Source organism: Pristiophorus japonicus, unplaced genomic scaffold (genome assembly GCF_044704955.1).
Source record: "Pristiophorus japonicus isolate sPriJap1 unplaced genomic scaffold, sPriJap1.hap1 HAP1_SCAFFOLD_80, whole genome shotgun sequence".
Lineage (NCBI taxonomy): Eukaryota > Metazoa > Chordata > Chondrichthyes > Pristiophoridae > Pristiophorus > Pristiophorus japonicus.
In genome coordinates this window covers 341,993-361,979 of record NW_027254718.1, presented here as the reverse complement: position 1 = coordinate 361,979, position 19,987 = coordinate 341,993, and the positions used below count along the sequence as shown (strand labels likewise).

Genomic DNA, 19,987 nt, shown 5'->3' with positions numbered 1-19,987 from the left:
AGAATCATAACCATGGACCAACGAGCCGCCGACAGTGAAAAGCGCAGCTCTCAGATTCTGACGGTGGTGAGAAATGATATTATGACCCATCGTGCATGTGCTGTCTCTCAGATACCTATCTAATTAGTGCCCCTCGCCATTGTACTGCAACTGTTCTCCTTTTGACGAATATATTATTAATTTGAGACATTACATGAGGAAAGTACTGCATCCCTGTAAGTAAAAGGGGAATTTGGCGATGTGGTGATATGTGAATGTCATAAAGTGCTTAAGCTGCAAGGCAACGACGACGAGAATGGGATTCGAACCCATGCGTGCAGAGCACAATGGATTAGCAGTCCATCGCCTTAACCTCTCGGCCAGCTCGTCTCTGCTATAGGACATCGTCAGCCATTCAATCTCCTGCTTTTTGTATCCAAACAGAAATAATGTGCAAGAAAGTCCACTTCACAGCTTGCTCTGCCCGTGCATGCAGATCGACAATGATGAAAACTTGCCATTAGATTCTTAAAGCAAACAGCCTTCCTTCACTTCAGGTGAGTGACTGGAAGAGATGGTTGATTTCTCGGCAGAATCACAACAAAGAATATAAAATTTCACTTAGCGAGCTAAGTTGACCGCGGCAGGACTCGAACCTGCAATCTTCTGATAACTTTGCGGTTGTAATCGAAGTCAGACGCCTTATCCATTAGGCCACGCGGCCGCTGCCAGCGCCATTCATTGTGTTGTTGTATATATTGCGAGCAAATTCGGGGCAACTGCAATATCAAGGAGTGGATTTAGGAAAAGATGAGCATATTTCGAGTGAATGAACAAATGCACTGCGATCTGGGTGCGCACCGGCGCAGGCAACCCCAATGTAAATTGGAACACTATAGTTTAACAATTCGGTCATTGCAGCTGAAATCATACTCCTTCTCAAACAATACAGGATGAGCCGGGTTTGTGAGAAAATCCGTTTTAAAGGGAAAGATTATGAACCGGAACTGACAACCAGCCCATTAAACAGACACAGTATGATCCGGGATTGCAAGGACATCCCTTTTACCCAGATGCAGAATGACCCTTGACTGACAGCAGTTCACTTTTAAAAGAATAAAGTGAGATTTCGATCATCCCTGAAGGCAATTGTGCAGTGGGGCTCAGGACCACGCGGCGCAGAGACTGTTATTGAAGCCACAGGTGATAGACATGGAGGGAGGGACGTAAAACCAGCCCAGTCTGAAACACACAAACAAACTAATATTCCTTAACCTCCAAAGGCAGGTTTTGAAATTTCAAATTGGAAATCCGGGACAGACAGCACATCCCTTTGAAACAGACACAGAATGATGAGGGTCTGATAGCACACCATTTTACAGAGACAGAGAATGATCTCGGACAGACAGCAAATCCCCTTAAAAGGGACACGGAAATAGAATGAATAAAAACAGATAAATATTTAAAACTCGGCAGGTCGTGCAGATTTTGTGGAGGAAGAATCCGGTTTCACGTTCTGTCGGATAATAATTCCGATATTTCAGGAAAAAGTTAAAGATTACAGATGTTTTCAACAAAAATAGCGCCTGGAAAAAATACGCAGCGAGAAATGTCAAATGGGAACTTTTGTGATACAGCGGAACGAAGGAGTGATGAAATAATACATGGCACAATGGAGAAAGGCAAAGTGGGTGGTAATCGGGCAATAACGTAACAAAGGATGGGCCAGAGGAAGTGTTAGTGGGAATAGCAGAACCATTACCAGACAATGGGAGCGGTGCTTATCATCCGATACGTTGAACCTAATGTTGAGGCCAGAAGACGAGAACATGCCTACAATATAGGGTATCACCGCCTTTTAATCAGACCAGGCAGCTTTGCCAGCCCGGATTGATTTCCTGTATGCTTTGAATTCGGCAGCCAAGGGACGAATTCAAAAAGCAGCTTCTCTCATCTTTTCAGCTCTAGAGACACAGGACGCACACATGTTCAGGGCAGAGGTGGAGATTGACGCTGAATGTATGCTTAACCCAATTGACGTGAACTTATCCGTACAGACAGGAAGATATACTGATCAAGTATCGGCCGGAACCAAACAAGGCTTTAAGGTTATCCAACGAGTCACAGAGCCGAGTACCTCTGAGATATTTTAACTTTACTCAGTTTGGCGGGATTCACTTTGCTCTGGGATTTGGATGCTAAGGGAACATCGGCGTAAAATCACACGTTTTAACGTGAAATACGTCTGTTTTCTCACATGTCGAGCGGCTGTTAGAAGCGGAACTTTGAGTAAAACATGGCGGGGCTCGTCCTGGATTTGGCCCGTGACCTCTCGCATTTCAAATGTGATCAATCCGAAGGGAGAATCATAACCATGGACCAACGAGCCGCCGACAGTGAAAAGCGCAGCTCTCAGATTCTGACGGTGGTGAGAAATGATATTATGGCCCATCGTGCATGTGCTGTCTCTCAGATACCTATCTAATTAGTGCCCCTCGCCATTGTACTGCAACTGTTCTCCTTTTGACGAATATATTATTAATTTTAGACATTACATGAGGAAAGTACTGCATCCCTGTAAGTAAAAGGGGAATTTGGCGATGAGGTGAAAGTCAAAAAGTGGTCAAGCTGCAAGGCAACGACGACGAGAATGGGATTCGAACCCATGCGTGCAGAGCACAATGGATTAGCAGTCCATCGCCTTAACCTCTCGGCCAGCTCGTCTCTGCTATAGGACATCGTCAGCCATTCAATCTCCTGCTTTTTGTATCCAAACAGAAATAATGTGCAAGAAAGTCCACTTCACAGCTTGCTCTGCCCGTGCATGCAGATCGACAATGATGAAAACTTGCCATTAGATTCTTAAAGCAAACAGCCTTCCTTCACTTCAGGTGAGTGACTGGAAGAGATGGTTGATTTCTCGGCAGAATCACAACAAAGAATATAAAATTTCACTTAGCGAGCTAAGTTGACCGCGGCAGGACTCGAACCTGCAATCTTCTGATAACTTTGCGGTTGTAATCGAAGTCAGACGCCTTATCCATTAGGCCACGCGGCCGCTGCCAGCGCCATTCATTGTGTTGTTGTATATATTGCGAGCAAATTCGGGGCAACTGCAATATCAAGGAGTGGATTTAGGAAAAGATGAGCATATTTCGAGTGAATGAACAAATGCACTGCGATCTGGGTGCGCACCGGCGCAGGCAACCCCAATGTAAATTGGAACACTATAGTTTAACAATTCGGTCATTGCAGCTGAAATCATACTCCTTCTCAAACAATACAGGATGAGCCGGGTTTGTGAGAAAATCCGTTTTAAAGGGAAAGATTATGAACCGGAACTGACAACCAGCCCATTAAACAGACACAGTATGATCCGGGATTGCAAGGACATCCCTTTTACCCAGATGCAGAATGACCCTTGACTGACAGCAGTTCACTTTTAAAAGAATAAAGTGAGATTTCGATCATCCCTGAAGGCAATTGTGCAGTGGGGCTCAGGACCACGCAGCGCAGAGACTGTTATTGAAGCCACAGGTGATAGACATGGAGGGAGGGACGTAAAACCAGCCCAGTCTGAAACACACAAACAAACTAATATTCCTTAACCTCCAAAGGCAGGTTTTGAAATTTCAAATTGGAAATCCGGGACAGACAGCACATCCCTTTGAAACAGACACAGAATGATGAGGGTCTGATAGCACACCATTTTACAGAGACAGAGAATGATCTCGGACAGACAGCAAATCCCCTTAAAAGGGACACGGAAATAGAATGAATAAAAACAGATAAATATTTAAAACTCGGCAGGTCGTGCAGATTTTGTGGAGGAAGAATCCGGTTTCACGTTCTGTCGGATAATAATTCCGATATTTCAGGAAAAAGTTAAAGATTACAGATGTTTTCAACAAAAATAGCGCCTGGAAAAAATACGCAGCGAGAAATGTCAAATGGGAACTTTTGTGATACAGCGGAACGAAGGAGTGATGAAATAATACATGGCACAATGGAGAAAGGCAAAGTGGGTGGTAATCGGGCAATAACGTAACAAAGGATGGGCCAGAGGAAGTGTTAGTGGGAATAGCAGAACCATTACCAGACAATGGGAGCGGTGCTTATCATCCGATACGTTGAACCTAATGTTGAGGCCAGAAGACGAGAACATGCCTACAATATAGGGTATCACCGCCTTTTAATCAGACAAGGCAGCTTTGCCAGCCCGGATTGATTTCCTGTATGCTTTGAATTCGGCAGCCAAGGGACGAATTCAAAAAGCAGCTTCTCTCATCTTTTCAGCTCTAGAGACACAGGACGCACACATGTTCAGGGCAGAGGTGGAGATTGACGCTGAATGTATGCTTATCCCAATTGACGTGAACTTATCCGTACAGACAGGAAGATATACTGATCAAGTATCGGCCGGAACCAAACAAGGCTTTAAGGTTATCCAACGAGTCACAGAGCCGAGTACCTCTGAGATATTTTAACTTTACTCAGTTTGGCGGGATTCACTTTGCTCTGGGATTTGGATGCTAAGGGAACATCGGCGTAAAATCACACGTTTTAACGTGAAATACGTCTGTTTTCTCACATGTCGAGCGGCTGTTAGAAGCGGAACTTTGAGTAAAACATGGCGGGGCTCGTCCGGGATTTGGCCCGTGACCTCTCGCATTTCAAATGTGATCAATCCGAAGGGAGAATCATAACCATGGACCAACGAGCCGCCGACAGTGAAAAGCGCAGCTCTCAGATTCTGACGGTGGTGAGAAATGATATTATGGCCCATCGTGCATGTGCTGTCTCTCAGATACCTATCTAATTAGTGCCCCTCGCCATTGTACTGCAACTGTTCTCCTTTTGACGAATATATTATTAATTTTAGACATTACATGAGGAAAGTACTGCATCCCTGTAAGTAAAAGGGGAATTTGGCGATGAGGTGAAAGTCAAAAAGTGGTCAAGCTGCAAGGCAACGACGACGAGAATGGGATTCGAACCCATGCGTGCAGAGCACAATGGATTAGCAGTCCATCGCCTTAACCTCTCGGCCAGCTCGTCTCTGCTATAGGACATCGTCAGCCATTCAATCTCCTGCTTTTTGTATCCAAACAGAAATAATGTGCAAGAAAGTCCACTTCACAGCTTGCTCTGCCCGTGCATGCAGATCGACAATGATGAAAACTTGCCATTAGATTCTTAAAGCAAACAGCCTTCCTTCACTTCAGGTGAGTGACTGGAAGAGATGGTTGATTTCTCGGCAGAATCACAACAAAGAATATAAAATTTCACTTAGCGAGCTAAGTTGACCGCGGCAGGACTCGAACCTGCAATCTTCTGATAACTTTGCGGTTGTAATCGAAGTCAGACGCCTTATCCATTAGGCCACGCGGCCGCTGCCAGCGCCATTCATTGTGTTGTTGTATATATTGCGAGCAAATTCGGGGCAACTGCAATATCAAGGAGTGGATTTAGGAAAAGATGAGCATATTTCGAGTGAATGAACAAATGCACTGCGATCTGGGTGCGCACCGGCGCAGGCAACCCCAATGTAAATTGGAACACTACAGTTTAACAATTCGGTCATTGCAGCTGAAATCATACTCCTTCTCAAACAATACAGGATGAGCCGGGTTTGTGAGAAAATCCGTTTTAAAGGGAAAGATTATGAACCGGAACTGACAACCAGCCCATTTAAACAGACACAGTATGATCCGGGATTGCAAGGACATCCCATTTACCCAGATGCAGAATGACCCTTGACTGACAGCAGTTCACTTTTAAAAGAATAAAGTGAGATTTCGATCATCCCTGAAGGCAATTGTGCAGTGGGGCTCAGGACCACGCGGCGCAGAGACTGTTATTGAAGCCACAGGTGATAGACATGGAGGGAGGGACGTAAAACCAGCCCAGTCTGAAACACACAAACAAACTAATATTCCTTAACCTCCAAAGGCAGGTTTTGAAATTTCAAATTGGAAATCCGGGACAGACAGCACATCCCTTTGAAACAGACACAGAATGATGAGGGTCTGATAGCACACCATTTTACAGAGACAGAGAATGATCTCGGACAGACAGCAAATCCCCTTAAAAGGGACACGGAAATAGAATGAATAAAAACAGATAAATATTTAAAACTCGGCAGGTCGTGCAGATTTTGTGGAGGAAGAATCCGGTTTCACGTTCTGTCGGATAATAATTCCGATATTTCAGGAAAAAGTTAAAGATTACAGATGTTTTCAACAAAAATAGCGCCTGGAAAAAATACGCAGCGAGAAATGTCAAATGGGAACTTTTGTGATACAGCGGAACGAAGGAGTGATGAAATAATACATGGCACAATGGAGAAAGGCAAAGTGGGTGGTAATCGGGCAATAACGTAACAAAGGATGGGCCAGAGGAAGTGTTAGTGGGAATAGCAGAACCATTACCAGACAATGGGAGCGGTGCTTATCATCCGATACGTTGAACCTAATGTTGAGTCCAGAAGACGAGAACATGCCTACAATATAGGGTATCACCGCCTTTTAATCAGACCAGGCAGCTTTGCCAGCCCGGATTGATTTCCTGTATGCTTTGAATTCGGCAGCCAAGGGACGAATTCAAAAAGCAGCTTCTCTCATCTTTTCAGCTCTAGAGACACAGGACGCACACATGTTCAGGGCAGAGGTGGAGATTGACGCTGAATGTATGCTTATCACAATTGAGGTGAACTTATCCGTACAGACAGGAAGATATACTGATCAAGTATCGGCCGGAACCAAACAAGGCTTTAAGGTTATCCAACGAGTCACAGAGCCGAGTACCTCTGAGATATTTTAACTTTACTCAGTTTGGCGGGATTCACTTTGCTCTGGGATTTGGATGCTAAGGGAACATCGGCGTAAAATCACACGTTTTAACGTGAAATACGTCTGTTTTCTCACATGTCGAGCGGCTGTTAGAAGCGGAACTTTGAGTAAAACATGGCGGGGCTCGTCCGGGATTTGGCCCGTGACCTCTCGCATTTCAAATGTGATCAATCCGAAGGGAGAATCATAACCGTGGACCAACGAGCCGCCGACAGTGAAAAGCGCAGCTCTCAGATTCTGACGGTGGTGAGAAATGATATTATGGCCCATCGTGCATGTGCTGTCTCTCAGATACCTATCTAATTAGTGCCCCTCGCCATTGTACTGCAACTGTTCTCCTTTTGACGAATATATTATTAATTTTAGACATTACATGAGGAAAGTACTGCATCCCTGTAAGTAAAAGGGGAATTTGGCGATGAGGTGAAAGTCAAAAAGTGGTCAAGCTGCAAGGCAACGACGACGAGAATGGGATTCGAACCCATGCGTACAGAGCACAATGGATTAGCAGTCCATCGCCTTAACCTCTCGGCCAGCTCGTCTCTGCTATAGGACATCGTCAGCCATTTAATCTCCTGCTTTTTGTATCCAAACAGAAATAATGTGCAAGAAAGTCCACTTCACAGCTTGCTCTGCCCGTGCATGCAGATCGACAATGATGAAAACTTGCCATTAGATTCTTAAAGCAAACAGCCTTCCTTCACTTCAGGTGAGTGACTGGAAGAGATGGTTGATTTCTCGGCAGAATCACAACAAAGCATATAAAATTTCACGTAGCGAGCTAAGTTGACCGCGGCAGGACTCGAACCTGCAATCTTCTGATAACTTTGCGGTTGTAATCGAAGTCAGACGCCTTATCCATTAGGCCACGCGGCCGCTGCCAGCACCATTCATTGTGTTGTTGTATATATTGCGAGCAAATTCGGGGCAACTGCAATATCAAGGAGTGGATTTAGGAAAAGATGAGCATATTTCGAGTGAATGAACAGATGCACTGCGATCTGGGTGCGCACCGGCGCAGGCAACCCCAATGTAAATTGGAACACTATAGTTTAACAATTCGGTCATTGCAGCTGAAATCATACTCCTTCTCAAACAATACAGGATGAGCCGGGTTTGTGAGAAAATCCGTTTTAAAGGGAAAGATTATGAACCGGAACTGACAACCAGCCCATTTAAACAGACACAGTATGATCCGGGATTGCAAGGACATCCCTTTTACCCAGATGCAGAATGACCCTTGACTGACAGCAGTTCACTTTTAAAAGAATAAAGTGAGATTTCGATCATCCCTGAAGGCAATTGTGCAGTGGGGCTCAGGACCACGCGGCGCAGAGACTGTTATTGAAGCCACAGGTGATAGACATGGAGGGAGGGACGTAAAACCAGCCCAGTCTGAAACACACAAACAAACTAATATTCCTTAACCTCCAAAGGCAGGTTTTGAAATTTCAAATTGGAAATCCGGGACAGACAGCACATCCCTTTGAAACAGACACAGAATGATGAGGGTCTGATAGCACACCATTTTACAGAGACAGAGAATGATCTCGGACAGACAGCAAATCCCCTTAAAAGGGACACGGAAATAGAATGAATAAAAACAGATAAATATTTAAAACTCGGCAGGTCGTGCAGATTTTGTGGAGGAAGAATCCGGTTTCACGTTCTGTCGGATAATAATTCCGATATTTCAGGAAAAAGTTAAAGATTACAGATGTTTTCAACAAAAATAGCGCCTGGAAAAAATACGCAGCGAGAAATGTCAAATGGGAACTTTTGTGATACAGCGGAACGAAGGAGTGATGAAATAATACATGGCACAATGGAGAAAGGCAAAGTGGGTGGTAATCGGGCAATAACGTAACAAAGGATGGGCCAGAGGAAGTGTTAGTGGGAATAGCAGAACCATTACCAGACAATGGGAGTGGTGCTTATCATCCGATACGTTGAACCTAATGTTGAGGCCAGAAGACGAGAACATGCCTACAATATAGGGTATCACCGCCTTTTAATCAGACCAGGCAGCTTTGCCAGCCCGGATTGATTTCCTGTATGCTTTGAATTCGGCAGCCAAGGGACGAATTCAAAAAGCAGCTTCTCTCATCTTTTCAGCTCTAGAGACACAGGACGCACACATGTTCAGGGCAGAGGTGGAGATTGACGCTGAATGTATGCTTATCACAATTGAGGTGAACTTATCCGTACAGACAGGAAGATATACTGATCAAGTATCGGCCGGAACCAAACAAGGCTTTAAGGTTATCCAACGAGTCACAGAGCCGAGTACCTCTGAGATATTTTAACTTTACTCAGTTTGGCGGGATTCACTTTGCTCTGGGATTTGGATGCTAAGGGAACATCGGCGTAAAATCACACGTTTTAACGTGAAATACGTCTGTTTTCTCACATGTCGAGCGGCTGTTAGAAGCGGAACTTTGAGTAAAACATGGCGGGGCTCGTCCGGGATTTGGCCCGTGACCTCTCGCATTTCAAATGTGATCAATCCGAAGGGAGAATCATAACCGTGGACCAACGAGCCGCCGACAGTGAAAAGCGCAGCTCTCAGATTCTGACGGTGGTGAGAAATGATATTATGGCCCATCGTGCATGTGCTGTCTCTCAGATACCTATCTAATTAGTGCCCCTCGCCATTGTACTGCAACTGTTCTCCTTTTGACGAATATATTATTAATTTTAGACATTACATGAGGAAAGTACTGCATCCCTGTAAGTAAAAGGGGAATTTGGCGATGAGGTGAAAGTCAAAAAGTGGTCAAGCTGCAAGGCAACGACGACGAGAATGGGATTCGAACCCATGCGTACAGAGCACAATGGATTAGCAGTCCATCGCCTTAACCTCTCGGCCAGCTCGTCTCTGCTATAGGACATCGTCAGCCATTTAATCTCCTGCTTTTTGTATCCAAACAGAAATAATGTGCAAGAAAGTCCACTTCACAGCTTGCTCTGCCCGTGCATGCAGATCGACAATGATGAAAACTTGCCATTAGATTCTTAAAGCAAACAGCCTTCCTTCACTTCAGGTGAGTGACTGGAAGAGATGGTTGATTTCTCGGCAGAATCACAACAAAGCATATAAAATTTCACGTAGCGAGCTAAGTTGACCGCGGCAGGACTCGAACCTGCAATCTTCTGATAACTTTGCGGTTGTAATCGAAGTCAGACGCCTTATCCATTAGGCCACGCGGCCGCTGCCAGCACCATTCATTGTGTTGTTGTATATATTGCGAGCAAATTCGGGGCAACTGCAATATCAAGGAGTGGATTTAGGAAAAGATGAGCATATTTCGAGTGAATGAACAGATGCACTGCGATCTGGGTGCGCACCGGCGCAGGCAACCCCAATGTAAATTGGAACACTATAGTTTAACAATTCGGTCATTGCAGCTGAAATCATACTCCTTCTCAAACAATACAGGATGAGCCGGGTTTATGAGAAAATCCGTTTTAAAGGGAAAGATTATGAACCGGAACTGACAACCAGCCCATTTAAACAGACACAGAATGATCCGGGATTGCAAGGACATCCCTTTTACCCAGATGCAGAATGACCCTTGACTGACAGCAGTTCACTTTTAAAAGAATAAAGTGAGATTTCGCTCATCCCTGAAGGCAATTGTGCAGTGGGGCTCAGGACCACGCGGCGCAGAGACTGTTATTGAAGCCACAGGTGATAGACAGGGAGGGAGGGACGTAAAACCAGCCCAGTCTGAAACACACAAACAAACTAATATTCCTTAACCTCCAAAGGCAGGTTTTGAAATTTCAAATTGGAAATCCGGGACAGACAGCACATCCCTTTGAAACAGACACAGAATGATGAGGGTCTGATAGCACACCATTTTACAGAGACAGAGAATGATCTCGGACAGACAGCAAATCCCCTTAAAAGGGACACGGAAATAGAATGAATAAAAACAGATAAATATTTAAAACTCGGCAGGTCGTGCAGATTTTGTGGAGGAAGAATCCGGTTTCACGTTCTGTCGGATAATAATTCCGATATTTCAGGAAAAAGTTAAAGATTACAGATGTTTTCAACAAAAATAGCGCCTGGAAAAAATACGCAGCGAGAAATGTCAAATGGGAACTTTTGTGATACAGCGGAACGAAGGAGTGATGAAATAATACATGGCACAATGGAGAAAGGCAAAGTGGGTGGTAATCGGGCAATAACGTAACAAAGGATGGGCCAGAGGAAGTGTTAGTGGGAATAGCAGAACCATTACCAGACAATGGGAGCGGTGCTTATCATCCGATACGTTGAACCTAATGTTGAGTCCAGAAGACGAGAACATGCCTACAATATAGGGTATCACCGCCTTTTAATCAGACCAGGCAGCTTTGCCAGCCCGGATTGATTTCCTGTATGCTTTGAATTCGGCAGCCAAGGGACGAATTCAAAAAGCAGCTTCTCTCATCTTTTCAGCTCTAGAGACACAGGACGCACACATGTTCAGGGCAGAGGTGGAGATTGACGCTGAATGTATGCTTATCCCAATTGAGGTGAACTTATCCGTACAGACAGGAAGATATACTGATCAAGTATCGGCCGGAACCAAACAAGGCTTTAAGGTTATCCAACGAGTCACAGAGCCGAGTACCTCTGAGATATTTTAACTTTACTCAGTTTGGCGGGATTCACTTTGCTCTGGGATTTGGATGCTAAGGGAACATCGGCGTAAAATCACACGTTTTAACGTGAAATTCGTCTGTTTTCTCACATGTCGAGCGGCTGTTAGAAGCGGAACTTTGAGTAAAACATGGCGGGGCTCGTCCGGGATTTGGCCCGTGACCTCTCGCATTTCAAATGTGATCAATCCGAAGGGAGAATCATAACCGTGGACCAACGAGCCGCCGACAGTGAAAAGCGCAGCTCTCAGATTCTGACGGTGGTGAGAAATGATATTATGGCCCATCGTGCATGTGCTGTCTCTCAGATACCTATCTAATTAGTGCCCCTCGCCATTGTACTGCAACTGTTCTCCTTTTGACGAATATATTATTAATTTTAGACATTACATGAGGAAAGTACTGCATCCCTGTAAGTAAAAGGGGAATTTGGCGATGTGGTGATATGTGAATGTCATAAAGTGGTTAAGCTGCAAGGCAACGACGACGAGAATGGGACTCGAACCCATGCGTGCAGAGCACAATGGATTAGCAGTCCATCGCCTTAACCTCTCGGCCAGCTCGTCTCTGCTATAGGACATCGTCAGCCATTCAATCTCCTGCTTTTTGTATCCAAACAGAAATAATGTGCAAGAAAGTCCACTTCACAGCTTGCTCTGCCCGTGCATGCAGATCGACAATGATGAAAACTTGCCATTAGATTCTTAAAGCAAACAGCCTTCCTTCACTTCAGGTGAGTGACTGGAAGAGATGGTTGATTTCTCGGCAGAATCACAACAAAGAATATAAAATTTCACTTAGCGAGCTAAGTTGACCGCGGCAGGACTCGAACCTGCAATCTTCTGATAACTTTGCGGTTGTAATCGAAGTCAGACGCCTTATCCATTAGGCCACGCGGCCGCTGCCAGCGCCATTCATTGTGTTGTTGTATATATTGCGAGCAAATTCGGGGCAACTGCAATATCAAGGAGTGGATTTAGGAAAAGATGAGCATATTTCGAGTGAATGAACAAATGCACTGCGATCTGGGTGCGCACCGGCGCAGGCAACCCCAATGTAAATTGGAACACTATAGTTTAACAATTCGGTCATTGCAGCTGAAATCATACTCCTTCTCAAACAATACAGGATGAGCCGGGTTTGTGAGAAAATCCGTTTTAAAGGGAAAGATTATGAACCGGAACTGACAACCAGCCCATTAAACAGACACAGTATGATCCGGGATTGCAAGGACATCCCTTTTACCCAGATGCAGAATGACCCTTGACTGACAGCAGTTCACTTTTAAAAGAATAAAGTGAGATTTCGATCATCCCTGAAGGCAATTGTGCAGTGGGGCTCAGGACCACGCGGCGCAGAGACTGTTATTGAAGCCACAGGTGATAGACATGGAGGGAGGGACGTAAAACCAGCCCAGTCTGAAACACACAAACAAACTAATATTCCTTAACCTCCAAAGGCAGGTTTTGAAATTTCAAATTGGAAATCCGGGACAGACAGCACATCCCTTTGAAACAGACACAGAATGATGAGGGTCTGATAGCACACCATTTTACAGAGACAGAGAATGATCTCGGACAGACAGCAAATCCCCTTAAAAGGGACACGGAAATAGAATGAATAAAAACAGATAAATATTTAAAACTCGGCAGGTCGTGCAGATTTTGTGGAGGAAGAATTCGGTTTCACGTTCTGTCGGATAATAATTCCGATATTTCAGGAAAAAGTTAAAGATTACAGATGTTTTCAACAAAAATAGCGCCTGGAAAAAATACGCAGCGAGAAATGTCAAATGGGAACTTTTGTGATACAGCGGAACGAAGGAGTGATGAAATAATACATGGCACAATGGAGAAAGGCAAAGTGGGTGGTAATCGGGCAATAACGTAACAAAGGATGGGCCAGAGGAAGTGTTAGTGGGAATAGCAGAACCATTACCAGACAATGGGAGCGGTGCTTATCATCCGATACGTTGAACCTAATGTTGAGTCCAGAAGACGAGAACATGCCTACAATATAGGGTATCACCGCCTTTTAATCAGACCAGGCAGCTTTGCCAGCCCGGATTGATTTCCTGTATGCTTTGAATTCGGCAGCCAAGGGACGAATTCAAAAAGCAGCTTCTCTCATCTTTTCAGCTCTAGAGACACAGGACGCACACATGTTCAGGGCAGAGGTGGAGATTGACGCTGAATGTATGCTTATCCCAATTGAGGTGAACTTATCCGTACAGACAGGAAGATATACTGATCAAGTATCGGCCGGAACCAAACAAGGCTTTAAGGTTATCCAACGAGTCACAGAGCCGAGTACCTCTGAGATATTTTAACTTTACTCAGTTTGGCGGGATTCACTTTGCTCTGGGATTTGGATGCTAAGGGAACATCGGCGTAAAATCACACGTTTTAACGTGAAATTCGTCTGTTTTCTCACATGTCGAGCGGCTGTTAGAAGCGGAACTTTGAGTAAAACATGGCGGGGCTCGTCCGGGATTTGGCCCGTGACCTCTCGCATTTCAAATGTGATCAATCCGAAGGGAGAATCATAACCGTGGACCAACGAGCCGCCGACAGTGAAAAGCGCAGCTCTCAGATTCTGACGGTGGTGAGAAATGATATTATGGCCCATCGTGCATGTGCTGTCTCTCAGATACCTATCTAATTAGTGCCCCTCGCCATTGTACTGCAACTGTTCTCCTTTTGACGAATATATTATTAATTTTAGACATTACATGAGGAAAGTACTGCATCCCTGTAAGTAAAAGGGGAATTTGGCGATGTGGTGATATGTGAATGTCATAAAGTGGTTAAGCTGCAAGGCAACGACGACGAGAATGGGATTCGAACCCATGCGTGCAGAGCACAATGGATTAGCAGTCCATCGCCTTAACCTCTCGGCCAGCTCGTCTCTGCTATAGGTCATCGTCAGCCATTCAATCTCCTGCTTTTTGTATCCAAACAGAAATAATGTGCAAGAAAGTCCACTTCACAGCTTGCTCTGCCCGTGCATGCAGATCGACAATGATGAAAACTTGCCATTAGATTCTTAAAGCAAACAGCCTTCCTTCACTTCAGGTGAGTGACTGGAAGAGATGGTTGATTTCTCGGCAGAATCACAACAAAGAATATAAAATTTCACGTAGCGAGCTAAGTTGACCGCGGCAGGACTCGAACCTGCAATCTTCTGATAACTTTGCGGTTGTAATCGAAGTCAGACGCCTTATCCATTAGGCCACGCGGCCGCTGCCAGCGCCATTCATTGTGTTGTTGTATATATTGCGAGCAAATTCGGGGCAACTGCAATATCAAGGAGTGGATTTAGGAAAAGATGAGCATATTTCGAGTGAATGAACAAATGCACTGCGATCTGGGTGCGCACCGGCGCAGGCAACCCCAATGTAAATTGGAACACTATAGTTTAACAATTCGGTCATTGCAGCTGAAATCATACTCCTTCTCAAACAATACAGGATGAGCCGGGTTTGTGAGAAAATCCGTTTTAAAGGGAAAGATTATGAACCGGAACTGACAACCAGCCCATTAAACAGACACAGTATGATCCGGGATTGCAAGGACATCCCTTTTACCCAGATGCAGAATGACCCTTGACTGACAGCAGTTCACTTTTAAAAGAATAAAGTGAGATTTCGATCATCCCTGAAGGCAATTGTGCAGTGGGGCTCAGGACCACGCGGCGCAGAGACTGTTATTGAAGCCACAGGTGATAGACATGGAGGGAGGGACGTAAAACCAGCCCAGTCTGAAACACACAAACAAACTAATATTCCTTAACCTCCAAAGGCAGGTTTTGAAATTTCAAATTGGAAATCCGGGACAGACAGCACATCCCTTTGAAACAGACACAGAATGATGAGGGTCTGATAGCACACCATTTTACAGAGACAGAGAATGATCTCGGACAGACAGCAAATCCCCTTAAAAGGGACACGGAAATAGAATGAATAAAAACAGATAAATATTTAAAACTCGGCAGGTCGTGCAGATTTTGTGGAGGAAGAATCCGGTTTCACGTTCTGTCGGATAATAATTCCGATATTTCAGGAAAAAGTTAAAGATTACAGATGTTTTCAACAAAAATAGCGCCTGGAACAAATACGCAGCGAGAAATGTCAAATGGGAACTTTTGTGATACAGCGGAACGAAGGAGTGATGAAATAATACATGGCACAATGGAGAAAGGCAAAGTGGGTGGTAATCGGGCAATAACGTAACAAAGGATGGGCCAGAGGAAGTGTTAGTGGGAATAGCAGAACCATTACCAGACAATGGGAGCGGTGCTTATCATCCGATACGTTGAACCTAATGTTGAGGCCAGAAGACGAGAACATGCCTACAATATAGGGTATCACCGCCTTTTAATCAGACCAGGCAGCTTTGCCAGCCCGGATTGATTTCCTGTATGCTTTGAATTCGGCAGCCAAGGGACGAATTCAAAAAGCAGCTTCTCTCATCTTTTCAGCTCTAGAGACACAGGACGCACACATGTTCAGGGCAGAGGTGGAGATTGACGCTGAATGTATGCTTAACCCAATTGACGTGAACTTATCCGTACAGACAGGAAGATATACTGATCAAGTATCGGCCGGAACCAAACAAGGCTTTAAGGTTATCCAACGAGTCACAGAGCCGAGTACCTCTGAGATATTTTAACTTTACTCAGTTTGGCGGGATTCACTTTGCTCTGGGATTTGGATGCTAAGGGAACATCGGCGTAAAATCACACGTTTTAACGTGAAATACGTCTGTTTTCTCACATGTCGAGCGGCTGTTAGAAGCGGAACTTTGAGTAAAACATGGCGGGGCTCGTCCGGGATTTGGCCCGTGACCTCTCGCATTTCAAATGTGATCAATCCGAAGGGAGAATCATAACCATGGACCAACGAGCCGCCGACAGTGAAAAGCGCAGCTCTCAGATTCTGACGGTGGTGAGAAATGATATTATGGCCCATCGTGCATGTGCTGTCTCTCAGATACCTATCTAATTAGTGCCCCTCGCCATTGTACTGCAACTGTTCTCCTTTTGACGAATATATTATTAATTTTAGACATTACATGAGGAAAGTACTGCATCCCTGTAAGTAAAAGGGGAATTTGGCGATGAGGTGAAAGTCAAAAAGTGGTCAAGCTGCAAGGCAACGACGACGAGAATGGGATTCGAACCCATGCGTGCAGAGCACAATGGATTAGCAGTCCATCGCCTTAACCTCTCGGCCAGCTCGTCTCTGCTATAGGACATCGTCAGCCATTCAATCTCCTGCTTTTTGTATCCAAACAGAAATAATGTGCAAGAAAGTCCACTTCACAGCTTGCTCTGCCCGTGCATGCAGATCGACAATGATGAAAACTTGCCATTAGATTCTTAAAGCAAACAGCCTTCCTTCACTTCAGGTGAGTGACTGGAAGAGATGGTTGATTTCTCGGCAGAATCACAACAAAGAATATAAAATTTCACTTAGCGAGCTAAGTTGACCGCGGCAGGACTCGAATCTGCAATCTTCTGATAACTTTGCGGTTGTAATCGAAGTCAGACGCCTTATCCATTAGGCCACGCGGCCGCTGCCAGCGCCATTCATTGTGTTGTTGTATATATTGCGAGCAAATTCGGGGCAACTGCAATATCAAGGAGTGGATTTAGGAAAAGATGAGCATATTTCGAGTGAATGAACAAATGCACTGCGATCTGGGTGCGCACCGGCGCAGGCAACCCCAATGTAAATTGGAACACTATAGTTTAACAATTCGGTCATTGCAGCTGAAATCATACTCCTTCTCAAACAATACAGGATGAGCCGGGTTTGTGAGAAAATCCGTTTTAAAGGGAAAGATTATGAACCGGAACTGACAACCAGCCCATTAAACAGACACAGTATGATCCGGGATTGCAAGGACATCCCTTTTACCCAGATGCAGAATGACCCTTGACTGACAGCAGTTCACTTTTAAAAGAATAAAGTGAGATTTCGATCATCCCTGAAGGCAATTGTGCAGTGGGGCTCAGGACCACGCGGCGCAGAGACTGTTATTGAAGCCACAGGTGATAGACATGGAGGGAGGGACGTAAAACCAGCCCAGTCTGAAACACACAAACAAACTAATATTCCTTAACCTCCAAAGGCAGGTTTTGAAATTTCAAATTGGAAATCCGGGACAGACAGCACATCCCTTTGAAACAGACACAGAATGATGAGGGTCTGATAGCACACCATTTTACAGAGACAGAGAATGATCTCGGACAGACAGCAAATCCCCTTAAAAGGGACACGGAAATAGAATGAATAAAAACAGATAAATATTTAAAACTCGGCAGGTCGTGCAGATTTTGTGGAGGAAGAATCCGGTTTCACGTTCTGTCGGATAATAATTCCGATATTTCAGGAAAAAGTTAAAGATTACAGATGTTTTCAACAAAAATAGCGCCTGGAAAAAATACGCAGCGAGAAATGTCAAATGGGAACTTTTGTGATACAGCGGAACGAAGGAGTGATGAAATAATACATGGCACAATGGAGAAAGGCAAAGTGGGTGGTAATCGGGCAATAACGTAACAAAGGATGGGCCAGAGGAAGTGTTAGTGGGAATAGCAGAACCATTACCAGACAATGGGAGCGGTGCTTATCATCCGATACGTTGAACCTAATGTTGAGGCCAGAAGACGAGAACATGCCTACAATATAGGGTATCACCGCCTTTTAATCAGACAAGGCAGCTTTGCCAGCCCGGATTGATTTCCTGTATGCTTTGAATTCGGCAGCCAAGGGACGAATTCAAAAAGCAGCTTCTCTCATCTTTTCAGCTCTAGAGACACAGGACGCACACATGTTCAGGGCAGAGGTGGAGATTGACGCTGAATGTATGCTTATCCCAATTGACGTGAACTTATCCGTACAGACAGGAAGATATACTGATCAAGTATCGGCCGGAACCAAACAAGGCTTTAAGGTTATCCAACGAGTCACAGAGCCGAGTACCTCTGAGATATTTTAACTTTACTCAGTTTGGCGGGATTCACTTTGCTCTGGGATTTGGATGCTAAGGGAACATCGGCGTAAAATCACACGTTTTAACGTGAAGTACGTCTGTTTTCTCACATGTCGAGCGGCTGTTAGAAGCGGAACTTTGAGTAAAACATGGCGGGGCTCGTCCGGGATTTGGCCCGTGACCTCTCGCATTTCAAATGTGATCAATCCGAAGGGAGAATCATAACCATGGACCAACGAGCCGCCGACAGTGAAAAGCGCAGCTCTCAGATTCTGACGGTGGTGAGAAATGATATTATGGCCCATCGTGCATGTGCTGTCTCTCAGATACCTATCTAATTAGTGCCCCTCGCCATTGTACTGCAACTGTTCTCCTTTTGACGAATATATTATTAATTTTAGACATTACATGAGGAAAGTACTGCATCCCTGTAAGTAAAATGGGAATTTGGCGATGAGGTGAAAGTCAAAAAGTGGTCAAGCTGCAAGGCAACGACGACGAGAATGGGATTCGAACCCATGCGTGCAGAGCACAATGGATTAGCAGTCCATCGCCTTAACCTCTCGGCCAGCTCGTCTCTGCTATAGGACATCGTCAGCCATTCAATCTCCTGCTTTTTGTATCCAAACAGAAATAATGTGCAAGAAAGTCCACTTCACAGCTTGCTCTGCCCGTGCATGCAGATCGACAATGATGAAAACTTGCCATTAGATTCTTAAAGCAAACAGCCTTCCTTCACTTCAGGTGAGTGACTGGAAGAGATGGTTGATTTCTCGGCAGAATCACAACAAAGAATATAAAATTTCACTTAGCGAGCTAAGTTGACCGCGGCAGGACTCGAACCTGCAATCTTCTGATAACTTTGCGGTTGTAATCGAAGTCAGACGCCTTATCCATTAGGCCACGCGGCCGCTGCCAGCGCCATTCATTGTGTTGTTGTATATATTGCGAGCAAATTCGGGGCAACTGCAATATCAAGGAGTGGATTTAGGAAAAGATGAGCATATTTCGAGTGAATGAACAAATGCACTGCGATCTGGGTGCGCACCGGCGCAGGCAACCCCAATGTAAATTGGAACACTATAGTTTAACAATTCGGTCATTGCAGCTGAAATCATACTCCTTCTCAAACAATACAGGATGAGCCGGGTTTGTGAGAAAATCCGTTTTAAAGGGAAATATTATGAACCGGAACTGACAACCAGCCCATTTAAACAGACACAGAATGATCCGGGATTGCAAGGACATCCCTTTTACCCAGATGCAGAATGACCCTTGACTGACAGCAGTTCACTTTTAAAAGAATAAAGTGAGATTTCGCTCATCCCTGAAGGCAATTGTGCAGTGGGGCTCAGGACCACGCGGCGCAGAGACTGTTATTGAAGCCACAGGTGATAGACAGGGAGGGAGGGACGTAAAACCAGCCCAGTCTGAAACACACAAACAAACTAATATTCCTTAACCTCCAAAGGCAGGTTTTGAAATTTCAAATTGGAAATCCGGGAC

At 44.8% G+C, this 19,987-nt stretch overlaps 18 non-coding genes across 18 annotated transcripts; all 18 read right to left on the bottom strand.

The window, feature by feature from the left end:
- Positions 1 to 287: 287 nt before the first annotated feature.
- On the bottom strand, positions 288 to 369 carry trnas-gcu (transfer RNA serine (anticodon GCU)). The gene has a single exon. It is a non-coding gene; the product is annotated as a tRNA-Ser (tRNA).
- A 245-nt stretch (positions 370 to 614) lies between these two features.
- On the bottom strand, positions 615 to 703 carry trnar-ucg (transfer RNA arginine (anticodon UCG)). Its single transcript is given in 2 exon segments — positions 615 to 650; positions 667 to 703. It is a non-coding gene; the product is annotated as a tRNA-Arg (tRNA).
- Positions 704 to 2,621: 1,918 nt separating this feature from the next.
- On the bottom strand, positions 2,622 to 2,703 carry trnas-gcu (transfer RNA serine (anticodon GCU)). Its single transcript has one exon. It is a non-coding gene; the product is annotated as a tRNA-Ser (tRNA).
- A 245-nt stretch (positions 2,704 to 2,948) lies between these two features.
- On the bottom strand, positions 2,949 to 3,037 carry trnar-ucg (transfer RNA arginine (anticodon UCG)). The gene is given in 2 exon segments: positions 2,949 to 2,984; positions 3,001 to 3,037. It is a non-coding gene; the product is annotated as a tRNA-Arg (tRNA).
- A 1,918-nt stretch (positions 3,038 to 4,955) lies between these two features.
- On the bottom strand, positions 4,956 to 5,037 carry trnas-gcu (transfer RNA serine (anticodon GCU)). The gene has a single exon. It is a non-coding gene; the product is annotated as a tRNA-Ser (tRNA).
- A 245-nt stretch (positions 5,038 to 5,282) lies between these two features.
- trnar-ucg (transfer RNA arginine (anticodon UCG)) lies at positions 5,283 to 5,371 on the bottom strand. The gene is given in 2 exon segments: positions 5,283 to 5,318; positions 5,335 to 5,371. It is a non-coding gene; the product is annotated as a tRNA-Arg (tRNA).
- Positions 5,372 to 7,290: 1,919 nt separating this feature from the next.
- On the bottom strand, positions 7,291 to 7,372 carry trnas-gcu (transfer RNA serine (anticodon GCU)). Its single transcript has one exon. It is a non-coding gene; the product is annotated as a tRNA-Ser (tRNA).
- Positions 7,373 to 7,617: 245 nt separating this feature from the next.
- Positions 7,618 to 7,706, bottom strand: trnar-ucg (transfer RNA arginine (anticodon UCG)). The gene is given in 2 exon segments: positions 7,618 to 7,653; positions 7,670 to 7,706. It is a non-coding gene; the product is annotated as a tRNA-Arg (tRNA).
- A 1,919-nt stretch (positions 7,707 to 9,625) lies between these two features.
- trnas-gcu (transfer RNA serine (anticodon GCU)) lies at positions 9,626 to 9,707 on the bottom strand. Its single transcript has one exon. It is a non-coding gene; the product is annotated as a tRNA-Ser (tRNA).
- Positions 9,708 to 9,952: 245 nt separating this feature from the next.
- On the bottom strand, positions 9,953 to 10,041 carry trnar-ucg (transfer RNA arginine (anticodon UCG)). Its single transcript is given in 2 exon segments — positions 9,953 to 9,988; positions 10,005 to 10,041. It is a non-coding gene; the product is annotated as a tRNA-Arg (tRNA).
- Positions 10,042 to 11,967: 1,926 nt separating this feature from the next.
- On the bottom strand, positions 11,968 to 12,049 carry trnas-gcu (transfer RNA serine (anticodon GCU)). The gene has a single exon. It is a non-coding gene; the product is annotated as a tRNA-Ser (tRNA).
- Positions 12,050 to 12,294: 245 nt separating this feature from the next.
- On the bottom strand, positions 12,295 to 12,383 carry trnar-ucg (transfer RNA arginine (anticodon UCG)). Its single transcript is given in 2 exon segments — positions 12,295 to 12,330; positions 12,347 to 12,383. It is a non-coding gene; the product is annotated as a tRNA-Arg (tRNA).
- Positions 12,384 to 14,308: 1,925 nt separating this feature from the next.
- trnas-gcu (transfer RNA serine (anticodon GCU)) lies at positions 14,309 to 14,390 on the bottom strand. Its single transcript has one exon. It is a non-coding gene; the product is annotated as a tRNA-Ser (tRNA).
- A 245-nt stretch (positions 14,391 to 14,635) lies between these two features.
- trnar-ucg (transfer RNA arginine (anticodon UCG)) lies at positions 14,636 to 14,724 on the bottom strand. Its single transcript is given in 2 exon segments — positions 14,636 to 14,671; positions 14,688 to 14,724. It is a non-coding gene; the product is annotated as a tRNA-Arg (tRNA).
- A 1,918-nt stretch (positions 14,725 to 16,642) lies between these two features.
- On the bottom strand, positions 16,643 to 16,724 carry trnas-gcu (transfer RNA serine (anticodon GCU)). Its single transcript has one exon. It is a non-coding gene; the product is annotated as a tRNA-Ser (tRNA).
- A 245-nt stretch (positions 16,725 to 16,969) lies between these two features.
- Positions 16,970 to 17,058, bottom strand: trnar-ucg (transfer RNA arginine (anticodon UCG)). The gene is given in 2 exon segments: positions 16,970 to 17,005; positions 17,022 to 17,058. It is a non-coding gene; the product is annotated as a tRNA-Arg (tRNA).
- A 1,918-nt stretch (positions 17,059 to 18,976) lies between these two features.
- trnas-gcu (transfer RNA serine (anticodon GCU)) lies at positions 18,977 to 19,058 on the bottom strand. Its single transcript has one exon. It is a non-coding gene; the product is annotated as a tRNA-Ser (tRNA).
- Positions 19,059 to 19,303: 245 nt separating this feature from the next.
- Positions 19,304 to 19,392, bottom strand: trnar-ucg (transfer RNA arginine (anticodon UCG)). The gene is given in 2 exon segments: positions 19,304 to 19,339; positions 19,356 to 19,392. It is a non-coding gene; the product is annotated as a tRNA-Arg (tRNA).
- Positions 19,393 to 19,987: the final 595 nt, after the last annotated feature.